Source organism: Penaeus japonicus, unplaced genomic scaffold (assembly GCF_977035675.1).
Source record: "Penaeus japonicus unplaced genomic scaffold, GWHDUDI00000001_assembly GWHDUDI00000010, whole genome shotgun sequence".
NCBI classification, from domain to species: domain Eukaryota; kingdom Metazoa; phylum Arthropoda; class Malacostraca; order Decapoda; family Penaeidae; genus Penaeus; species Penaeus japonicus.
In genome coordinates this window covers 11,333,221-11,340,720 of record NW_028234412.1, presented here as the reverse complement: position 1 = coordinate 11,340,720, position 7,500 = coordinate 11,333,221, and the positions used below count along the sequence as shown (strand labels likewise).

Here is a 7,500-nt window from a genome sequence, read left to right as displayed (position 1 = left end):
AGAGAGAAAGAGAGAAAGAGAGAAAGAGAGAAAGAGAAAGAGAGAGAGAGAGAGAGAGAGAGAGAGAGAGAGAGAGAGAGAGAGAGAGAGAGAGAGAGAGAGAGAGAGAGAAAGAGAGAGAGAGAGAGAGAGAGAGAGAAAGAGAGAGAGAGAGAGAGAAAGAGAGAGAGAGAGAAAGAGAGAAAGAGAGAAAGAGAGAGAGAGAGAGAGAGAGAGAGAGAGAGAGAGAGAGAGAGAGAGAGAGAGAGAGAGAGAGAGAGAGACAGAACAGAAAACGGAACATAAATACGTCGGTTTTCCCTTCAGCCAAAGTGCCTCTGGATTTCCTCTCGTAGTGTGGACTATCCCTCTCCTTTTGTGATTCTGAAAGATATTTGAGAATCGCGAAGAAAAAGACAAAAAACTCATTGGTCTTGTCTCCAGCGCGGGGCATTGTGCTGACTGTCAGCAGAGATTAAGAACATCTCATCAAGATTATGTTAAGGAGGAAAAAAAAAAAAAAGAATAGAAGGAGAGGGAGAGCGAGAGGAAGAGGATGGATAGAGGGTTGAAAAAAGAGATGGCGGACCGAGATAATGATAAGAAGAAGAGGGAGGAAGAGAGGAGAGATTAAGGGAGAATGAAAGGACGGTGGGGAGGAAGGGAAGAGGATAAGGAAGGGGAAGGAATGAATGAGAGTGCGATAGGTGGGAAGGAAGAGAACAATCACGAAAGGGGGAGAGGAGAAGATAAAATTAAAGGGCAAGAAAACAAGGAATAACTTAACAGAAATGAAATAAAGGCAAGGTTAAAGGAGATAGAATAATTATGATGATAGGAGGAAAAATAAAATAGTTCGTCACTGGAGATGATAAATAGACATGATGGACAGAAAAAGAGGAAAAAAGAAGAAGAAGAAGAAGAAGAAGAAGAAATAAAATAGATTGCCTGGCGCGTGAGAAGACAAGGGCTTGAAGAATGGATAGGACTAGGCTATGGCAGGGGAGGGGGAAGGGGGAGGAGGGGGAGGGAAGGAGAGGGATGAAGGAGGTCTCCAGAACCAGTTTTTTATATGGAGGCCCTTTCTGCGTCCCCTCTATCCCCCTCCCCCCTCCCACTAACACCGCCATCCATCCCACACGCGAGGATGAAGCTGCACAATCCTCGAATCTGGTTAAAAAAAAGGGTGAAAAAATACGGAGAAAGAATGAGTTTGAATTTGCCGACAGAAAAAAAAACACACAAAAAAAAAAAAAACAAAAAAAAAACGCACACACATACTTAAAAACAAAAACAGATCAACTCCTTTCCGCACCGAACAAACAAACAAACAACGTTAAAAGTCATTCACAACTACACATAACAACTACTTTTATGATCACCATCATTATATACTTGACAATCACACGCACAGACAACTCTTCTCTACCCAACATATTTTAATCAAGAATTTCATCAGACTATTTCCCAATCGAGGTATTAAATATATATATATCTATATCTATATATACACACACACCTGCCCACAGGACAGCCACTCCCACTTACAGATTCTCTCCACACACGCACACGCACGCACACACGCACAAGCACCGCACGTTGGGCAATCACTACGCCTGCAAGCAGTTGTTTACTAGTTCTCTCCAACTGCTTTTACTTTTACCTACAATTTCATTATGTCTCTCTCTCTCTTTCTAACTATCTATCTATCTACCCATCTATCTACCAATCTATATGATCATCACACTATTTTTTTTTTTTTAGTATTACGACATATTAAAAAAAAAGATTGGAAAACAATGTGTTCTGTTAAATACAATAAACGAAACATGAGTTGGATATATTGTATATGTCAAATGACTATATTTCGATGAGCAATGGTGATGTTTTTTTTTTCTCCAGCCTTCGTATTTTCATAAGTGTGACTATTTCATAAACTAGCGCTTATGTTTGTTCTTATTTTTTTTCTTCATTTTTATTTTTTTATTTATTTATTCGTATTTTTTATGGTTTTCATTTTTGATCTTATTTTTTTATCATATTTTTTTTTTAATGTAATCATCATTCTTGCCTTATCAATATTAATATCGCCATCGTTAATAAATCATAAACGTTATCATCGTTATTTTCATTATCATCCACTGACATAATAAGTGTGATGATAGTAGTAATAATAATAATATTGTTATCGATGATAATGAAGAAATTGTTATTATCATCATCTTTATGAAAATAAGTATGATCAACAATATTACTTCTACTACTATTGTCATTATGATCATCATCAAATTATCGGTATTATTATAATTATCATTATTATTAATATCATCATCATTATTATTACCATTATTATTACTATCATCGCCATTAATGTTCTTGCATAGCTTCACTATCATTACTATATAAAATATCGTTCTGATTATCATATATTGATACTAATGATGGCAACCGCAATTATGATAATATTACTATTACGATAATTATGGTATTAATGATGACGATAATGACAATAAAGATAACGATAACCATCACAACAATAATGACGTCTCTGATGATAATAACTATCGTAGTAATAATGACAATAATGACAATAGCGTTAATGCTTAAAATAATGTCAACATTAACAGTACTGATAATAATGAAGGCACTGATAATGGCAATACTTATTATAATGATAATGCCAATAAGGTTCATTATTACTTAATCTTTACTGTGATTATAAAAAATGTGTACTGTTCATTTTGCTAAAATGACATTTATTGTCTGCAATATCACCTGTGTAATTAGAACTTTGGTAATTTTCTTCCTTGCCAACCTACCACACCGCTGGATAAACAGTGGGTCGGCGCGGGAGGAACAAATATTAACACAGGGTTATCTCCATTGTACTGTTCAAGCGAGAAGTGAGTGTTGGAAGTTTCGTCTCCGTCACAGATTATTATCGAAAGTTTCTCGAAACTCCGATTCGAGACTTGAGACTTCACCGAGGGGGAAAAATCAATCCATGACCAGAGAAACCCAGGCGATGACACTGCATACCCCGAGTGCGTACAGCAAAAAGAGTCCAGGCGTAACTCTGTTGTTCAGGCGAGTGCAGGCAACCTGAGTAGCATGGCGTCCTTGAAGGCTCTCAGGCTCTCTACCTCGCGCCCTCACACTCCCGTCGAATAGCCACGGACGGCACCTGTACCGCTCCGAACGCCTTGTGAAATCGCGGTGGATACTATGCTAGTAGGAACGCCGGCGCACGCTCTGCTCTCCACTGAAAGTGAATCTCGGTGTGTTTGTGTGGCGGGATATGATCGCCTGGCGGTGGCGGCTCCAGCAACACGCGTGGAAGGGGTGCACGCGGCCTCGTAGTCGCAGGTAGGCCTAGCCCCGAGTGTTACCACATACCACGGACCTTTTTGCGCACCCGAATAACGACGGAAGGAAGGACTGGCAACTGTGAGCGAGGCGATCCTCTTCAACACACCGCCAACATGTTGCCAACGCTCGACCTGGAGGTAAGCACAGCGTGAAACATTTTTATGATGTCCTTTCTTATATCTTTTGCCTATTCCTTTGATAGCTTAAGGGGACAGAAGGGAAAGGTCATTGGCCTGAATCCCGGCATTCCTGATTTCTGTGGCTTATCTGATTAGAACAAAAATAGAAAGAAAATGCTGGGACAATGGCTTGGGCTTGAGACGGGATAAAACGTTTTGTTTAATACTTTTTCAAATTAAAGCCAGATATGCTTGAATGATTTTCTCTACATATGTGTTACATAAACACTGCCCTTCTCACAACATACTTGAAGTCAAACAGGATTTTTTTTTACAGAAGAGAAACAAGTAATAACCACATATAATGAATATATACAATCGAATCATCATGTTTCAACAACATTCACAAATAAACAGACTAATCCTGCAGAAGACGGTTCGGTTATCCAATATGTCTCTTCATACATACTGGTTCTCTTACTCTGTGGTTTTTGTCGAGTGCACACAGTGTTCTCTTACTGAGGCAATGACCTTTCACTGTTGCATTTCCCTCTCAGTCTCATAATCACTCTCACTTGGGTCACTCACTTAGCGCTCTCTCTCTCTCTCTCTCTCTCTCTCTCTCTCTCTCTCTCTCTCTCTCTCTCTCTCTCTCTCTCTCTCTCTCTCTCTCTCTCTCTCCCTCTCTCCCCCCCCCCTCTCTCTCTCTCTCCTCTCCTCACTCTCTCCTCTCGGCTCTCTCTCTCTCTCTCTCTCTCTCCTCCCTCTCTCTCTCTCTCTCTCCTCTCTCTCTCTCCCTCCTCCTCTCTCTCCTCTCTCCCCTCTCTCTCTCTCTCTCCCTCTCCTCTCTCTTCCTCTCTCTCTCTCTCTCTCTCTCCCCTCTATCCCCTCTCTCTCCCCTCTCTCCTCTCTCCTCATCTCTCCCTCTCTCTCCCTCTCTCTCTCCTCTCCCTCTCCTTCTCTTTCTCCTCTCCTCTCCTCTCCTCCTCTCCCTCTCCTCTCTCTCTCTCTCTCTCTCTCTCTCTCTCTCTCTCTCTCTCTCTCTCTCTCTCTCTCTCTCTCTCTCTCTCTCTCTCTCTCCTTCTCTCCCTCTCTCCCCCCCTCTCTCTCTCTGTCTTTCTGTCTCTCTGTCTCTGTCTATCTCTCTCCCCCTCTCTATTTCTCAAAGAAAAAGGAAGAGAGAGCGAGAGTGAGGATGAGAAAGAGAAAGAAATAAAGATTGAAACAGAGATTTTGGTAGAAATAGAGACGGAAAAGAAAAAGGGGAGAGATAAAAAGAGAGAGAAAGAGAAAAAAAGAAAGAAAAGAAAAGAAAGAAAGAAAAACAAAAACAAAAAGAAGTGAAAGAGAAAAGAAAAAAAAAAAGAAGAGAAATCGCTTGTCTTGGACGCAGTCAGAGAGACAGATCTAACAGAAACGTCACTCACATATTAAGTATTGCAAATCACAATGCAAGTCAGGCAGTGAGAGTAGGAGAGACGGAGGATGGGGGAGGGGGAGGAGAGGGGAGGGGAGTGGGAGTGGGAGTGGGAGGGGTAGGTGGAGGGGGAAAGGGAAGGAAATGGAAAGGGAAGGGAGGTAGGAGGGAAGGAAGGAAGGAAGGAAGTAGGAAGTAAGTAAGTGAGCAAGTGAGAGAGGGAGGGAAGGAGGGAGAGAGGGAGGGAAGGAAGGAGGGAGGAAGGAAGGGAGGGAGGGAGAGAGGGAAGAAAGAAGGAAGGAAGGAAGGAAGGAAGGAAGGAAGGATGTGAGAGAGAGAGAGAGAGAGAGAGAGAGAGAGAGAGAGAGAGATTTGATTTTGATTTTGATATGTTTATTCATACTATATACATTGTATACACATGAATAGGCATAGGAACTATGCCTAAAGAGAGAGAGAGAGAGAGAGAGAGAGAGAGAGAGAGAGAGAGAGAGAGAGAGAGAGAGAGAGACGGAGGAAGGGAGGGAGACGGAGCACTAAGGAAAGGGTGAGGAATCAGAGTGACTTTAAAAGCGCCCTTGATTTCTCTGAACACCCATCCACCCACCTAAGCCCACCCACGCCCACTTAGAGGTCGTCAGTGAAAGTTGACACATTGACACACCTGAATCGTCCTGTGCCGACAGGTGTGTGGGAGAAAAGGCGAAAAAAATATGGGATGGGGAGGAGAGAAGGGTGAGGGGTGTGGGCACAGGATGGGGCAAGAGAGGGGGTAAGGAGTATGAAGGATGGGGATATAGAAGATGGGAAATGAAGGGATAAGAAAGGAGGGTGGTGGAAGGAGGCGTGTCAGAGTGGGGGGGGGATGGGTATAGAGGGTGGGACAAGGGGAAAAGAAAGGGATAAGGGAAAAGGTCAGTGAAAATAAAGGTGGGGTATTAGGTGGGGCGTGAAAGTGAGGGTGAGAGAGAGAGAGGGAGAAAATAGTGTAGTATGTGGGTGGGGAAGAGAAGGGGAGGGGTCAGGGGTAAGGGGTAGGGGGGTTAATGCAAGCAGCCGACACAAGTCAGGGTCGTGCTTATATCACCGAGTCATGATGACGTGCAACTCTCATTGCAATTGCTTTCGCTTTGATTTCATTGACAAGGGTCACTCCTCTTATTTGTTTTCATGATTGTTGATTCCATTGCCTTTAGTTTCGTTTTTCCTTGAAATAATGAAAGCAATGATGGCCTTCTTCTTTTTTTCACTAATCATCATCATCATCATCACTTTTAGGATTATTATTTTTCGTCAAGGCTCGACGTCTATCTACTTCTTTTGCTGTCTGTTTATCTATATGTATTTACTGTATATATATATATATATATATATATATATATATATATATATATATATATATATATATATATATATATATATATATGTGTGTGTGTGTGTGTGTGTATGTGTGTGTGTGTGTGTGTGTGTGTGTGTGTGTGTGTGTGTGTTTGTGTGTGTATGTGTGTATGTATCTATGTATCTATATATTCATCCATCCATCTATCTATCTATCTGTCTCTCTATCCATCCACCCACCCTTCCATCCATCCATCCACCCATCCATCCATCCATTCATCCACCCACCCACCCACCCACCCACCCACCCACCCACCCACCCACCCACCCACCCACCCACCCACCCACCCACCCACCCACCCATCCACCCACCCACCCACCCACCCACCCATCCACCCACCCACCCACCCACCCACCCATCCACCCACCCACCTACCCATCCACCCACCCATCCACCCACCCACCCACCCATCCACCCACCCACCCATCCATCCACCCACCCACCTACCCATCCATCCACCCACCCACCTACCCATCCATCCACACTACTAACACTACTAGAACAGCTGATCCAGCCTTAGTGTGCCCAGGCAGGACTAAATGTTTCGGAGACTATCACAGGTGGAAGGGAAACCTGTTTGATGTTGTATAAGGCTTGGTGATAAATGTCAGGAGCATACTTTTGCTATTTCGGTTTGATATTATTATTGGTGTTGTTGTTATCATCCGTATTATTGTTGTTACTATTGTTGCTGTTATTATTGTTGTTGTTGTTGTTGTTGCTATTGTGTAATTATTATTATTATAATTGTGATTCATATTCTTAGCATTATCATTATTACTGGATAAACAAATAAGACCAACATATAACGAGAATAAAGAAGACAAAATGCTTTGGCAAAGGAACCATCAAAAAACCCTTTCTTTCCTACCCTGAGTGGTTGACCTTCAAGACCACACGTACACACACATGCATACAAACACATACACGCACGCACATACGCATACTAAACATCATCCTGAAACACTTCATATTCATGAGGACTGAATGCTTATTTTTTCCCGGTCAGTCAAAGGTCTCTGTGACAACATATATTTCTGAATTAACTTGAAGGGGCGAATGACACTCGCTCAATCAACAGCGGATTCTACTCTTTGACTGTGAGATAACAGGATTACGATGTCATCTATTTTTCTGGAGCTGCGGAGCTTCACCTCTCTGTCTCTGTTTCTGTTTCTGCCTCTCTATGTCTGTATCTCTCTCTCTTTCTTTCTCTC

General features: G+C 42.4%; 1 protein-coding gene across 2 annotated transcripts in view; it reads right to left on the bottom strand.

Annotated features, from left to right (window-relative positions):
* LOC122248037 (uncharacterized) overlaps window positions 1-7,500 on the bottom strand; it is a 167,805-nt gene that overhangs the window by 58,827 nt on the left and 101,478 nt on the right. The gene's annotated exons all lie outside the window — the stretch shown is intronic.